Source organism: Arvicanthis niloticus, chromosome 21, assembly GCF_011762505.2.
Source record: "Arvicanthis niloticus isolate mArvNil1 chromosome 21, mArvNil1.pat.X, whole genome shotgun sequence".
NCBI classification, from domain to species: domain Eukaryota; kingdom Metazoa; phylum Chordata; class Mammalia; order Rodentia; family Muridae; genus Arvicanthis; species Arvicanthis niloticus.
Genome location: NC_047678.1, coordinates 23,992,257 through 24,009,024, shown reverse-complemented (window position 1 = coordinate 24,009,024; position 16,768 = coordinate 23,992,257). Strand labels below are relative to the sequence as shown.

At 44.9% G+C, this 16,768-nt stretch overlaps 1 protein-coding gene across 2 annotated transcripts in view; it reads left to right on the top strand.

The window, feature by feature from the left end:
* Positions 1–5,753: 5,753 nt before the first annotated feature.
* Tmem108 (transmembrane protein 108) overlaps positions 5,754–16,768 on the top strand; it is a 286,744-nt gene continuing 275,729 nt past the window's right edge. For both annotated transcript variants that reach the window (XM_034484206.2, XM_034484205.2), the window contains exons 1-2: positions 5,754–5,856; positions 14,374–14,486. The gene's annotated coding sequence lies outside the window, so the exon portion shown is untranslated. The remainder of the gene's footprint in view (positions 5,857–14,373; positions 14,487–16,768) is intronic.

The window sequence follows — 16,768 nt, the reverse complement described above, 5'->3', positions numbered from 1 at the left end:
AAGTAAATTTCGTCATATAGAACCTGCTTTATGGTCGACAGAAACTGATGTCAGCGAGTGACACCAGGAGGAGCTGTCAATCAGAGCTGTGTTAGGCACCAAGGGTGATGGGGAGGGGGCGGGGACAGGTGTCTAGGCGGTGGTAATTCTGCTTGCTTTAAGTGGGATGCCAGTCACACTGAATTGAGGAGTCTGAGGCCATGCGGGTTTTGGAGAAGATAGTTGGTAATAGCTGACATTTGTTTAATGTCACTTTATCACTTTACATTATTTATGATTTGTTACCAACTATGGCAGTCAGGTGCTTGCATTCCATTACTGCCATTCATTCCAACCCCTTCCTAAAGCCAAACTGCCCTAGTTGACTAGCAGGTGTGTGGCAGACCCTTACATTCTGTTCTTTATCCATCTCCAAATTGTTGGCTTTCTCTCTTCACTGGACAGCTATCTGATCTCCTCTGCATTCACTTCCCAGGTGCTTTACTCCTGTGTTTTTATGGGACATCCCCCATCCTGTCCCACTGCTGGGGTCCTAGTCCCTCCAGGATGCTGTAACCAAGAGCTACATCCCAAATGGCTTAGAAATCTCAGATTTCTTTTTCTTCAAAGGTCCAGAGATTGAAAGGCAGCTATCGGCATGCTTGGGGGTTTGGTGCTCTCTTTCAAATTACAGACCACCTTGTTTGTTTGTATTTTTACAGTCGACCATGCAAGGGTTAAAAGGACCACAAATTATAATGTTATCACAATTTTAGTAAATTATCTTGTTTGTTAAAAGTCCATCTTCACAACATCCAAATGGTATCCCACAGACCTTGACTTCTAATACCACCACGCTGGGTAGGATGTAGAGTTTTAGAAGGTGACTGTCTTAGGGTTTTACTGCTGTGAACAGACACCATGACCAAGGCGACTGTTATAAAGACAACATATAATTGGGGCTGGCTTACAGGTTCAGAGGTTCAGTCTATTATCATCAAGGTGGGAACATGGCGGCATCCAGGCAGGCATGATGCAGGAGGAGCTGAGAGTTCTACATCTTCATCTGAAGGCTGCTTGCTAGTGGAAGACTGACTTCCAGGCAGCTAGGACTATGGTGTTAAAGCCCACTCCCACAGTGACACACCTACTTCAACAAGGCCACACCTATTCCAACAAGACACACTTCCAAATAGTGCCACTCCCTGGGCCAAGCATATACAAATTATCATAGTGACTTTTGTGGGCAGATGTTCAGTACATAACAGTTCAGACCAACTCTTCTGAAGTCTATGGACTTCAATGCAGGCATCATTCTTAGCGTAAGCCTTCCCTGGTTTCATTGATCAGGGTCAGCATTCTTTACTTGATCCTTATACTTGATCCTTACCTGTGGCACCCACCTAAGATTTAATAGCTTACGTCTTTTAAGATGGCCCAGAAAGGCAACACTCACGCAGCATATATCTGCTAAATGAATGAGAACAGAGACTTGTCCTTATGTGTACACCCATTCATCTATGTTGTTTTCTCAAATGCTTTCCATGACCAAATTTGTCACTGAAAAACACAGGCATTGTGTCACGTGGGATCCTTCTCATTTTTCTCTTCTATCAGCTTGGGACTTCTAAATATTCAGTAAGGATTATACCTACTTACACCATGTTGTGTTGTACATGCAAACAATCTAATATTTCCTTCCATAAACCTTCCCCCTTTCCATGCCTAAATAGAGCAGTGTGCAGTCTTCACTGACCATACCTGTTGTTGGGAGGGTCACATGGAGGCTCTAATGGTATTTATGTTTCTAAAGTTAGGGTAGGTATAAATTACTTAAATGCATTTAATGTCAAAATGTTTTATAAAATATACCAGGCTGTTGATTTTCTTTATATTTCACAAATTTGTTTTTTAAAAAACTAAACCTTTCTACAAAAGGTTTGGTATGTATGCGGTCACAATAAATGGAAGAAAGTACTGTTATTAAGACATGGATACATAGATAAAAATTAGTTATCCTGGCTGGGTTCATATGACAGATGGAAACTAGAATCTTGTCTAATCTGTGGAACTTCATGAATGAAGTCAATTAAGTTTGGAAAAGCTATTTATTATGAGATAAAAATGCAATTAGTGCTGATAAAACACTGCTAGGCTTCTAGTTCTAATGAAGCAAATGTGGCTGTCTGGGAGCTTGCAGCTGGGTGGGGTGGCTTATATTTTATCTCTTCTTTTCCAATATACGTAAATCTCCTAGTGAGCAATTTCCGGGTTAGAGAACCTTGCCTGAACTGAGCTGACCCCCTATCAGATGCTCACACACCCATGGCCAGAGACAGGATAGCTGGGTTGTGTCTAGGAAGCAAGCTGGGTGAGGAATGGAAAGTGGATGGCAGTGTGGATTCTCCCTCTCCCTTCCTTCCCCCCCCCCTCCCTCCCTCCCTCCCTCCCTCCCTCCCTCCCTCCCTCCCTCCCTCCCTGCCTCTCTCTGTCTTCCTCTCTCTTTTCTCTCTTTCCTTTCTTCTTTCCTTCTCTTTTCAAATTCACATTCCCCAGCAAGGATCCCTTTGCTTTTTTTGCACTTCTTGCTATAATGATAACACCCACAGGGAGAAAATAAATTCTTTTCTATAGTTAAAAGTTTACATCAGTCATGCTAGTTAAATATCTGTTAAAACTGTCCTTATTTCCCCCCAATAGATAAAGCTACAAGTTTACAAGGGTGAGAAAATTTCTCTCCCACTTGGTTGCTGTGAGATATATTTTTAAAGCGTCAGAGGGGGGGAAGCTAGTTTGCAGGCTCACACTCGGGGCGTCTGTAGTTCTGGTGCTGCAAATAAAGTCCATTACCAGCAAGATGGCTGTTGTATGTTCTGAGGGGACCTCTGACTCATCTAAAAACTAGGTCACTCACCACTGTGGCAAATACCATTCTACAGATAAACTAGTAGTGACAACCATGCTCAAAGACTCTGGTACTAGTCACCTCACTACACAAAGTAAGAGAATTTGGTAAAGCCCCAGTGGAGAGAATTGAGAATTCTTTAAAATAGACTCCTCTCCCTTATTTAGCTATTACAGCAAGCTACACGAATAGCACAGCTGTTTGAGTTGAAGACATGCCTGTTTGCTGATTATCCATATCTGGAGGGACAGCCTGGACTCAAATTTAACCACTACTGGGTTTAGAATTTGTACACAAGCTGGAAGAAGTTCTTGTTGGGCCCCAGAACTCTGTGTTTCAGCAGCTCTCCCAGGTGGTATTTGCTGTATGCTTTGGGGGAAAGCCTTGAAGATGGAACTCTCTGTAAATCCCAAATAGAAATTTGTTTCAGTTAAAGGCATCAAACGTGACATCATCACTAGAGAGCCAACCGATTTGGTATGGTTAACAAGAGGTCATAGGCTCTGTCCAAAATATGTAGTCATCTCACTGAAATTACTCCTGGTTGTAGACTTGACATCTCAATTTGTTCCACTCAATAGCCTTGGTGGGATTCATTACCTATGAGTTATTTTTGGCCTTGGAAAAAATCTATTTTCACAAACTATGTGGAAACTTCCCTCTGTTTACAGCATGCTGATGTCATTAATGTTTTATGATCGCAAGTTGTTATTTCTTTTCTTTGTTAGCCTACGATGGACTTGGTTGGCTCAGGCCTGTAATCCCACCACTTAGAAGGTAGAGGCAGGAGGTTCAGGAGTTCAAGGTCATCCTCAGCTACCTAAGAAAGTTGAAGGCCAGCCTGGACTACTTGAGGCACTGTCTCAAAAACAAAACAAATCAAGGCAAAACAAAACAAAACCGCCAAACTTCATAAATGTAGCGGCTTTTACAGGTATTCTCAGCAACCACTAGATATGAATCAAATAAACCAGGGAGCTTATTAAATGTGCAACATTCTAGTCAGTTTTGGTCAGACTCTCCTAGCTGCTTGGTCTCAGCTTGTTTTTCTGAAAAAACTATGCAACATGCAAATCATGCTGGGGAATTTGGGGTTTCAGGACAGCAGAAGAATCTCGGAGGCCTACCTACCTTTCTTGATTAGACACCTTTCTACTCCCCTCTGTCCAGGACTATTGGACCATTGTTGTGTAGGCTCAGGGTGCCCTGAAACTCTGAATTTTGAGTTAGGTCACCTCTGATAGAAGAAGTATGGTGAGTGATGCCTGAGACTACTAAGTGGGTCTCTCACTCCTGGCTAAGAAGCCAGAGGCACCTGTTGTGCAGACAAAGGCGAGGTTCTCTAGCTGGCAACTTGATCGCCTCTATGAAGAGTAAAATAAAAGAACTTGGCATGTGTTCCTATCTTTTGGCCAAGAATGCTGGTAGAAGGGGAATTTGGAAAGCTTAATATTTAAGGCTCTTGAGAGCTGGGCATGGTACAGCATGCCCATAATCCCAGCACGTGGAACACTGAGAGAGGATCATAAATTCCAGGCCAACCTAGACTACATAGAGAGACTCTCTCTCTCTCTCTCTCTCTGTGTGTGTGTGTGTGTGTGTGTGTGTGTGTGTACTCTTGAGCTATCTTGGGACATTATTGAATAATACACTTGGCAATACTGGACAGCAAACGTGCTAGCTGTCCAGTCTAAAAACGTTATGTCAAATTTGAGGAAGCAGAGGCATTGAGGCATTGGGTATTTGACTTAGCAACAAAGGATTATTTAAATAACTTTAAAAAACTCTCAAGGGAAATTATGTTTCAAGCTCTGTGGTTTAATGCCTAAACTGTCCAAAGATGTTGTTACACACATCTCCATCCTTTTAGAACAGTGCTTCTCAACCCTCCTCATGATGCGACCCTTTAATACAGTTCCTCATATCATGGTGACCCCCAACCATAAAATTGTTTTTGTTGCTATTTCATAACTGTAACTTTGCTACTGTTACGAATTATAATGTAAATATATGTAGCCATCGACCTCAACGGGGTCGCGACACAAAGGCTGAGAACCGCTATTTTTAAACGTTTCTGAATTCAACAGTGGAGTTTTATTACAGGCTGGTGACAGTCTATAAGGCTGGAACCACTTGGATGGTTTCTCTCTTATCTGGTCAAATCTTGCATAGTGCAACTAAGCCACTTGTGCGAGCACTTAAGCATGGAGGCAGACCTAGTGTTCTCCTATGTCTCTGCTTGTCTGTTCCATATACACAAAGTTGGTCCAGGTGGCTACTCCATAGCCTTTCCTCAGCTGCTGTCCAAACTTTAGGCCCAATCACCTCACCGCAGGTTGAGACAGTCATCTGAATGCTCTTCATCACTGAAGGAGAAGAAAGGTCGTGAAACTTGCAAACAAATGGAGCAGGGGCTAGACGCTTTTTTCTTTTCTTTTCTTTTCTTTTTTTTTTTTTTTTGACAGTGTTCCTTAAAGCATGGCCTTGGACCAAGACAAGCTTCACCACCACTTGGGGGCTTGTTAGAAATGCAGATTCTCGAGGCTACACCCCAGACTTTAACGAGACTCCCAGGTGATTCTTATTTAAGCAAGGATCTGAGAAGTCAATCGATGTAGGAATTGATCAACTGGACGCCACTCATCCGCGGAAATAAGGGACTCAGCCCTTTGTGGCCGCCTCACACCGGCTCTACTAGGTAGCAACCGAACCCCCGGGGACATCGGAGCCAGGCGCTTGCCGAGGGCAATTTGGTGATTGGTTTGTGAGGCCACGTGACCAGCGCTGGGCCGTCCACGCGACACGATTGGTTCTCGCGGACGCTGACGGACAGGGCCGGGGCGGGCCAGAGCCCGGTCGGAGGGGCGCCGGCGGGGGCCGGAGGGGCGAAGGCGCGAGAGCGCGAGTGCGCGTGCGCGAGCGGCGGGGCTTTCTCCGGAGCCGTCGGAGGGAGCCGGAGCGCTTCTCCCGAGGTGAGCGGAGTGGGGCGGTCCCTCGGATGCCGGGTCCCGGGGAGCGGCGGGGGATGGCTCGGGGTTCGCCTGCCCCGGGAGCCCTGCACTGGGGAGGATGCAGCCCAAGCATTCGCCAGTCTCCGTGCCTTGGTTTCCCTTTTCCCACCCTCTGATACATCTCGCCATCCTCTCCGCGGCCGCCGTGGCTGTGCCCGAAGAGGCTTGCCCACCTGGCCGCCTCGCCTCCGCCTTTGTTTCCCGCCCCGGAGGGATGCTGCCACTGGTCCCCTCCCCAGGGGAAGGGCTCCAGAGGCGCCGCGAGGGCGCCACGGGCGCTGGACTGGGTCTGGAAAAGAAGGTGGCTTCCATACAGTGGGACCTGTCGCATGGGAGAACGAAAGGGTGGGGGGAGCATAGTGTCACTTTGGTTCCAGCCCTTGAGACCCAACTAATCCGGTAACTGCGAGCGAAGCGGAATGCCTAGCTCATCTGATGATCCTTCTGCCTCGATGCGGGAGCCAGCATCCTGAGGGAAACGAGCCTGTGCTGCCTGGAGCAGGGTGCCCTGGGGGAAGGCTACCCTGTCTGTCTGCTGGACCGCGAGCCTGCCCTCACCCCAGACTTCACTGAAATACAACGCTCGGAACCTACGGAGAGAATCCCGAGATGCGTTAAAAAGCTTAAATTTTTTCCCCCTTTAAAACAATTAGATAGAGCAGGTCACAGAAAAAGGTTTCCAGAGACAGTATAACTGATGACTGGGAAATAGTGAGGGAATTTGCCTGCAGTGAACTGCAGACCAGACAGCGCACTGAGAGGCTTCTTCAAAAAGATACAAGATGCGGGGTGGGGGTGGGTTCGGTGACTTTCTAGGTCTATCCAAGAGGGTACTTAGTTTCAACCTGTCAGGAGGGCAGTGTAGGTAGGGAGAGAAGAGGTCTAAGATGCACTTCGTAAATCTTTGCTAAAGTGTATGTTAAAAAAAGAGGGACCATTTGGCTGCCAGAAGAAATGGGGGGCGAGGGGGAAATCTCCCTTGAATCCTTTAAAAGAGGGAGGGCGTGTCCTGGAGTTTAACGTGGTGCTTAAAACGCAGGTTCTCTCGGGGAGTAAGCGTGTCCCCAAACACACAGTAGCAATGACACGCGAGACATCTTATGGCGAAACTTAAAAGATCCAGTGAGTTTTTCCGCTGGTTAACTAATTTGATGCACCTGGTGTTGTAAATCTGGTTCAGCTATTTGCCAAGAAGGGTCCGGAGTTTTACTCAGTCTCTACCTGAGTCTTTGGAGACATTCTGATCCTGCTGTAAAGCCCTTCCTTCCCCATGTGAAGTTGTTTTTCTTTTAGGCATCTAAAACAACGGTACCTTGTGCCAGCAAAATATTCCCTGTAGTTTATTGAATTACACCATATTCAATTCATATACTTGCTGAAAATTTCAATTCATTGGGCAAGTTTTAAACAATGTTTTTTTGTTTTGTTTTGAGAAGACACCCCTTCCATTTGCTAAGACTACAAGAATCAAACTCGGGGTTCTCTCTGCACAGCTTGGAGTAAACTTTCGGTGGTTTCCTGAGATGAGCGTAGATTGGAATCTGCCGTGAAGCACAGTGGAAACACCACAGATGACTCTAGTGATGCCCAATAAAGGTTCTCATCTGATAGTCTGAAACACAGCACATTAGTGGAGACAGCTTAAATACAGAACGCTAATTTACAGAGAGGAATTTTGAGGACGATGGAGGTGGCATGGTTTGAGAAAAGCACACATTTTCTGCTTCTAGAGACGAAATGTCATTTTGCATGTAAGCTTCATTAAGAAGTGTTCATATAAGAAGTGCATTGATGTGTTTAACTGGAGGAAGTGGGGTCAGCTGTTTCAAAGAGGCTGAAAAAAAAAAAAAAAAACGCTGATTAGGGTCTGAAGGGCCAACAGAAAAATTGACATAGTTCAATGTGAGGTATGCAGTGGACCTCTCTGACCTGTAAGACATGGGCTGTATCCTCTGAGTCAATAAAAGCCCCTTACGTCTGCTTTCAAGACGGCCACAAAGTCACTTTCTTTCTGTTGTTTCTGTCCTCTCCCTCACGGACTAAGGAGAGAGATTATAGTCAGAGCTGTGTGCCTAAGCAGTCATGCCCTTTGAGGAGGATCTGTGTCACATTGTATAAATATAAGAGCCTTCACCCTGGCCGGTTCGTGGGAGAATTCCGTAGGGTGTACACTGTAAGATAAAGCTGGCTTACACTGCCACAGGTGGGATTCTGGGTAAGCATGTCTGTTGGTAGAAAGGAGACTCAGGGATGGTTGAATTCAGCCAGGCTCTGCTGCTTGGAGAGGTGTTTCCTGGCAAAACTTCCCCGTATCGGCTAGCCTGGCTGGCCTTCAGATGGCTTTCAGAGGACCATGCTCACGTGACAGAGTCTCCTGCAGAGCCTGTGGGCCTCGGGCTGTGTCAGTTATGCTTGGGATGCGCTGTGGAAAAAAGCCCCACTAAGACAAAAGTCTAGGATGCCTCTCTTTCCAGTCTTCATGTCACCTACAGGTTTCCCTCAAACAAGTTGTACCCTCCCTGCCAGTAGATGGCACTCTTGCCTCTGGGAATTCCTGAAGAGGCGGCAATGTAGATTTTGGTGTAGGTTTTGATAGGCTGTTAACTCCCAGGTAAATATGATGATGGTGGTGGTGGTGATGGTGGTGGTGGTGGTGGTGGTGGTGGTGGTGGTGGTGGTGATGGTGATGATGATGATAGTGATGCTGTTCTGAGCATGTAAACTTTTTATATAATAGAGGAATGGAGTGGGGTGAGGATTTCTTCTCCCTCCCCCCCTCCCCTACCTTCTCTCCCTTTTCCCTCCCCTTCCCTCTCTCCCTTTTCCCTCCTCTTCTCCCTCTTCCTCCTCCCCCTTCCTCGTGTGGTGTGTGTGGTCCGAGCAGAGATTGGGCGGGTGTACATTGAGAAGCTTCCTAGTACAGGCTTTAAGAGCACTGGCTACACAGACCTAATGTTGAGGTTACGATTTGATGTCCATCCCAAGACTTCATTTCTGATCATTTGCATGCATGCCTAGTCTCCACACGAGGATGACTCCATGAGGGGTTCATGTGATTTTAAACCCAGTCTGTAGTCGGCAATACATATCCTGAAAGTATCCATGGGAGTGTTCATGAAAATAATGTTGAATTGTTACATCCCAAGATTGTTCACAGAAGGTAGGTCAAATCATTTTAAATCGGTTTCTTTTAAAACTCGAAAATTTCCAACACATGTTTGTAGATTGTCTAAGCTACGATCAAGTCCATAGTAACCACTCAAAACTCGAACTTTACAAAAAGAAAAAAAAAAATACTTTTAGCTGGAGTTCGTTCATACATCTTCCAGCTTTGAAATAACTAATTGTTTTGTTCTTTGTTACAAACTCTCTTATGTAGGTTTTTGAACACACTAAACTCAAGGGAAGTAGGTGTTTTAGCCAGCAATGGAGCTGCCACAGTGTTGGGGAAGGTCTTAGCTCTGATCCGGCCCACACTGTAGAACTCGGCCCACCGCCTCTGGAGCCACACTCAGTCACCTGCTCTTTTCGAGGCTGTCACCCTGAAGCTCAGCCTCCTTTGAGTTGATTCCTGTCTCTTCAAGTCAACTCATAAGATGTTGGTTTTTTTTTTTTTTTTTCTTCTATCAGTAACAAATTCTAAAATCCCATTGGGAGCAATCGTCACAAATCATTGACACAGCCTCATTTTGTGGCCATAAATCCATCTGTCTTCCTGGCTGTTATTTTTCTCATGTTTACTGGGTTTGCCAAGTGAGTGCCTCGTAAATCTCTGTAGAAGTCTGAAGTTCCTTGTCGGGATGATTTCCCCATAAGGTATTTCTGAAACCTCCGGACACTGTTCAGGCCAATGGCGTGTTCGTGCTGTGAAGCTAGGATAAGATGACTCCTGGCTGGAAACTGTGGAAACTGTGGTGCTTCAGCTAGAGTCCTGTGCTTCAGAGGTGGAAGAACCCCCAGAGTGCTTAACTTAACTTTCCCACCTTTTAACTCAAGCTGAGTGACTCAAAGGCAGAAAACTGTCTGGAGGGTGGGGACTCCAGCTTGGGATGTAAGCTTCAGTTTCCCTTCCGGGCACTGCCTCCTTTCCCCTGTGGTTAGTATACTGAAAGTGTTGTGTATACGGGGCTGGGCCAGGGCGGTTCTCAGAGGAACTCGATGATGTAGTAAGGTCACAGCATGAGTGGCATAGCCTTTTTAAAATTTTTTTAGCGTTTTCTCTTTTGTCTGACTGATCCTAACTGATCCCAAGCTGGACTTCTTACTGTATGTCTTTGCTTGCTTCCTTCCTTCCTTCCTTCCTTCCTTTCTTCTACAATATCATTTTCTGTAATGAAAGACATTTTTTTTTAATCCTAGAATAGTTTTATACAGTGTGAGGTTATTAATCCAAGTGCATGGACTCCCCAGATCTGTATGGATAAGAAAGTATGTGTTATGTAATTTGTCTCTATTATTTCATGACTTTGCCTGTGTGCGTGCGTGAGTGCGTCTGTGTGTGTGTGTCTACAGAGCTGTGCCAGGGCATGTGGATGAGTGTGGGGAACAGAGGTGAATGTTGGGTGCCTTCTTCTATCTCTTTCCATCTTAAGCTTTGAGACCAAGTCTCTCACTGAGCCTGGAGCTCACTGATTTGTGAATCTGGACAGTGAACTCTAGAGATCTCTCTGACTGTGCCACCCTAATGGCAGGGTTAGAGGCATGCACCACCACACCTGGGTATTATTAATGTTCACGCTAGGGAATTGAACTCAAGTCCTCATGAGTTATGTGTCTAGATCTTTGTCATATTCTGAGAAGAGGGCCTTAGGTCTCAACAGAATGCCAAATGAACCCATGGCACAAAAGTGGGATAAGAATTTGACTGTCTAGAGTCGCTCTGGAAAAATGACAAGAGGAAAATTTTTGTCTTGTTCTGTCAAGACAGGGCCCCAGGTTACCCCAGGCTACTCTTAACTTGCTGTGTGACCAGTGTGTCCTTGAAGTTGTGAATGTCCTACCTCTGCCTCCCAAGTGCTGATACTGTATGTATGTGTGCATTGCTATCCCAGGTTTTAAGGGGAGAATGTGAGTGTGTGTGCCCACGTGTGTGTCTGTGCGTGAGCACACATATGCATAGATGCATGAATGCACAGAGGTCAGGGGACGATTTGGGGGTATCATTTCTCACCCCCTTTTTTGAGATAGGCTCTTTCATTAGCCTGGAGTTCCAGGATTTTGCTAGGAGAGCTGACCAGTGAACCCCAGCTTAACTGCCTCTGCCTCCTGATGCTGGTATTTCATGTGTATACCACCACGCCCAGGTTTTTTAACATGGTTTCTGGGGCTTGAACTCAATTTACCATCCAAGCCATCTCCCCAGCCCCAAAGGGAGAATTCTCGATTGATAAGCTGACAGAATGGCAGGGAACGGAACATAGAAAGTAAGCAGTGAATGTTTAGGGATATTGAACTGGTATTAGAATTGCTCCCCAATGAGGAGACAAAGCCCATCGCTTCACCCATCTTCATAATGGATATGCAAGTAGTGATTTCCGTTTATCAAGTCTTTCTCAGTACCCTCCTAATTTCACCAGAATACCTTTAAGTTCATGTTGCTTTACCGGCCGTGACATGCATACTAAGGGACCTCCCACCCCAGCTCTCATTATTCCAATTTGAGGTCCACATATTCATTACCTTTCTGATGTATGACATGAAGATGCTTTTAAGTTCTTATTAGCATATATTAAGTGTACATAATGGACTCTATTACAACATTCTCATATGGGTATGTATTTTATCATATTTGTCCTCACTGTTATCTTCCATTCCTGAGGATCCCTTTCCTTGTCCCAGATCATCCCTAGCTTCCACTATCAGTCTTGTGTGTGGTGGGTGGGGCGAGTATGTGTGTGTGTTTGTGCGCCCACGCTCCTGCATGTGTACACATGTGTACATGTGTGTGTGAGTGTGTGTTTGCATGTGTTTAGTTAGGGTTAAAATTGCACGAGTGAGCTTATTTATATAGAAGCATGAGAAACTTACCCATAGCTACACCACCGAAGAAAATGTCTCTCCCTTTCCAGCCATCATTGACTGCCTACAGATCCTAAGGGAGGGGTGGAGCCTTGTGAGTCCCTCATCCCTAGCAGTCCTCAACTGGACCCCTTCCTAATCCATGGCAGAGTGGCATGAACCATAGGCCAACCACTCCTTTCGTTTGCCAGCTGCTACGTCTGTCAACCACATTCACTAGATATTGTGCTCTAAGATCCAAGGCCAGCCACGATCTTAGAGATATAAAGTAACTTCAGTGATAGAACTTCTAATAAGACATCACTAGCTGTCTCCATTAGGACCCAAGATGTAGTGTGGCTAATTACTGCATTTTCCCTAAGTATTTACACTCACAAATACTTTCTTTTCCTAATTGTCTTTAAATAGGACTGACTCAGAATTTGTATGAATTAGAAATAAAAAAAAAAAAAAGTCTCATTGTTACCAGAGGCTAAACAGATGTTACTTTGTGGTCCATTTCCACTTTGGACACAAGAGAAGTAACTTTGTTGTTGTGGAGAATTGTTTGACAAACCTCTAGATCCTGTCCTGTGACATCTTGCTTACCCTTTGTACTGCAGTGGTCTGCTCTGGTAGAAGCCATATTTCTTGCTGCCTTTTTGGCTCTAAGGCAGAGTGATCTTTGTTTTTGTTTTAGTAGAAGAAAAAATATTTTTTTCTTCTTAGTTTATTGAGAGAAATCATATGCTAGAGAACAAAGTCAAATTGTTGCTTCTAAGGTCAATTTTCTGCTACTAAGTTGCTAGGAAATTTGATTGGGAAAGGGGTACCCAGCATCTCCCTGAGTTTGTTTCAAATGAGAAAAAGGAGCAGTGACCCTTTAAGTTCTAACCTTTTCTAAAGGTGTGTGACTCTGTGGAATTGTACCTGGTATCCAGACTAAGTAGCTCTTTAAAATTCTGCTAGTTGAAAGCTCATGCAGAATCAGAAACAACACTGATACGTAAGAATCCTTATATGTGAAAATTACTTTGTGTATAAAGTTTGGCAGATATTCTCCAATCTTACATTTTGTTTTATTCTTCTCTCATATTACATCCTGACTGTAGTTGTCCCTCCTTTCTCTTCTCCCAGTCTCTTCCTCACCGTCTCCCCTCGAATCTGTCTTCTGTTTACAGAGTAGCTGCTGAGAAGCAACATCAGGATCCCCTATGACAGTGCTTCTCAGCCTGTGGGGTCACAACCCCTATGGAGTAGGACATCCCTTTCATGGGGTCACATATCCCATACCCTGCATATAGAGATTTACATTTTGATTCATAACAGTAGCAAAATTACAGTTACGAAGTCACAATGAAAGTCCTCTTATAGTAGTTGGGGGTCACCACAACATGAGGAACTGTATTAAAGGGTGGCAGTATTAGACAGGCTGAGAACCACTGCCCTGGGGCTTGTTAGAATTGCAGAATGTCAGGCCTTACCCATGACCTTTCAACTCAGAACCTGTGCTTCATCAAGATGTCCTGAAAACTGTGCATACTCAGGAGGGTCTGAGAGCACATGTAGAGTCTTGTATAGAATAGACCCTATGAGGGAGGTTTGATGTTTTATGAAAGAAAAAAGCTGAGACCCAGAGTTGTAAAGTAACAAGGTCAAGGTCACCGTGATGCATTTTGTTCAGAGTTAGATTAGACTACTCTAGTCTAAACCCAGTGCTATCTTAATTGGACTGGAGGAAGCCTGACCCAAGACAGCTCACTGCCCAGCCCATGGGGCTAAGCATGACTGTCTGACTTTGAGCAGCCAACAGAAAGTGGTAAGAAGTGGAAAAGTGTATACCATTTGGGGTGGCAGTGTTGGTATGCATATCTATATCCATGTGCCTGTGTGTACACACATGCACCTCAAGTACCTTTGCAAGTCCTTCCTGTTTTCTATCCTTAGCTCACTGGAATGGAGAGAACCCCTTGTAGTGATTCTCAACCTTCTTAATGCTGTGACCCTTAAGTACAGTTTCTTATGCTGCCATGATCCCCAACCATAACATTATTTTTGGTGCTACTTCATAACCACAATTTACTATGTTGTGAACCATAGTGTAAAATCTGTGTTTTCTGATGGTCTTATATGACCTCTTTGAAAGGGTCATTTGATGCCCCAAAAAGGTTTTGACCCCTAAAGGGGTCACACCCCATAGGTTGAGAACCACTGCCTCCAGGGAACCTTAGAGATTATAGCGTAAAGATGTCGGATCCACAGTATCCTGAATATTTTGGTTTCTGCATCAAATTCATCTCTCTTGACTTCCCTCCTGTCTAGGATGCATATGGGAACCTCTTGTATTGCTGCTCATGAGGCATACCAGAGACTGGGGTCTGTGTTATAAGCATGAAGTCCATTTTTAACAAATTCATTTGAACAACAGTTTTGGGGATAAAGTTTTCTGTAAATTGACCCATTGTCCTCACTCTTTGGCAGATCGCTTAGCTGTGGTCCAGCATGCAGAAGTGAGCGTGTGGCGAAAGGCAGCAGGTCCGATGGGTTGCGAGGATGTAAGAGCGTTTGAAGGCTTCCACCCCCTCTCCTCCAGGGTAAGGCAAATGCGCTCCCTGTTGCACTGGCTTTGCTGAATCATAGATGCTCTTGTCTCACCAGAGTCTTGGAGTCAGTGCAGTGAGATTTCTCTGCCTGTCTGTAAAAGGCTTCTAAATCTTTCTTTATTCAAATCATGGACTCAAATCAAGAAGTATGAAACATGGTGACCAAGGGATGGGATGTGTTCTGTGCATGTAGACCTCTCTACACATGGTTGTTGAGGGACTTTGCATGGGGTGTGCAGGGCAGGGAGAGTTCGAGACCAGTTGCCTTTTTCCTGAAGCCTTGTCATATTGGGAATAGTCTGGTCAGCGTTCCTCTCCCACAATCCTCATTTTCCATGAGTTATTTACTGAACTTTTCCTTCCCTGATTGCTGTACCTGAAGGAAGTAGCTTGTCAGAGCTGAAGTCCTTGGTGTGGTGATCCATAGCAGCTTAAAGCGCAGTGTTCCGCCAACCCCATAGTTTCCTATCTTGTATCTCTGGAGGCCACTCCTGCTTGTAATTGCTGGTACCCTGGATGTGACTACAGGGTATTTGGTAACCAATCCTGGCTTGGAGTTTTTGTTTGTGGAAAAAAAAAAAGAAAAGAAAAGAAAAAGAAAGAAAGAAAAGGAAAAGAAAAGAAAAAAGAAAGAAATAAAATCAAGACTAGTAGGAGGTAGTCAGTGGAGGTTGAGGGAGGAAAGAGAGCTCTATGGGCTTCAGCTTCTGCTCTTGAACAAAAACCAGATTCCTTGAAGAAATGACCAGCACTATTTCAAGCCGAGTTAAGAATGATTAAGTGGTGGGGACTGTTTTGTTGTTAACCTTTAACCCGGAGGGAGGACTGTTTTCAGCCTGTAGGTTCAATGCTGTGAGGCCTTGCTAGACTAAAGGCACCCAGAAAGGCTGCCTGTACTTCTGTGCCTCATGTGGCTCACTAATGAATACAATTTACTGAACAAAATAGACGATTAAGGGCTGCAGATCCCCGGAGATTCCCGTAAGTGCACATCATTGCCGCTCTCAAGTGACACACATGACCAGGGATGAAGCAGGGAGAGACACGCAGCTGTAAGGCAAGCCGTCTGTAGAAGAGTCCAGGCGACCAACTGGCACAGACCTTGGCCAAGGGCCTGGAGGTCACGGGTAGGAGGAATATTCCTTGTTAAATTTTATCCCTAGGAGAGTTTGGGTTAACATGGGGCTGCTTTCCTATTTATCTGTGGCTTTCATACAGCCTCTAGTTTGAATGTATCTAAGAGGTGTTTAACATCAAAAATAGCAAGTGGCTGGCATGTTTCTGTGTAAATATTATACAACAATCAAATTGTGGAGGCAGCCATTCTTTAGCTGCTAATAAGGGGCTAAAAGAAAGAAAACCAAACCAACCAAACAAAGGAAAACCCAACCAACCAACCAACCAACCAACCAACCAACCAACCAACCAACTGTAGTGGGAGAGTTGCCAGTGCACCAGGCAGTATTGATTCCAATGAGGCCATTCTTGTGTGGGTCATTGCTAGGCAATGTGGGATCTTCAGTGTGCCCTTGCCCTTAACCTCTGCCCACTAAATGCCCAAGCAATCATGACCATCAAAAAGGCCTCTGGGCATTGTTAAATGTTTCCTGGTGGACAAAATTGCTGCAGCTGAAGGAATACAGTGACAGTGCTGCTCTGAATTTCTTTGGGCTGAGCTCCAGTCTACCTGATTCCCACCCCTACCCCCCAACCCCTCAGTTTCCCTGACTATAAAATAGGCATACTGTAACTCAGCCTGCGAAAGCAAGGTGCACACCACTGTGCAATGGACCAGGGTTTTTTTAAATGCTAAGTGATAACTATCTCGCCAGGTACTTAGGCCGAAGAATCTCTCCTGGTGGTCATGTTGGCAGTAAATGGGGAGCAATGAGAGACGGAAAAAGGGTGAATTTGGGAATGTGGGCAGTTGCACACAGTCCCGGAGTCAGTCAGAGTTCTTTTGAAGACATTGACATGCTTGCTCCCTGCAGCAATGTATTCTGGATGAAAGCTTTTCTTTTGCAAAGTTAAGGACCAACAGAGGGCACAAGGTGAAAAGATGGCCGTTCCAAAGAGTAGTCATGGAAATTGCATCTGACAGGGTGATTTCTTAATGTTAAAATGACTCACATATAATTAAACCCAAGGACAGAAAGAGGTAACCGCCAAAACAAAAATTTCCTACTGAGTGACTGACAATCCAGAGTAACTTTTACAGGTCATATAGAGATAGAGACTGCTTAGAGAAACAACTCACCACTGTTCTAGAACTT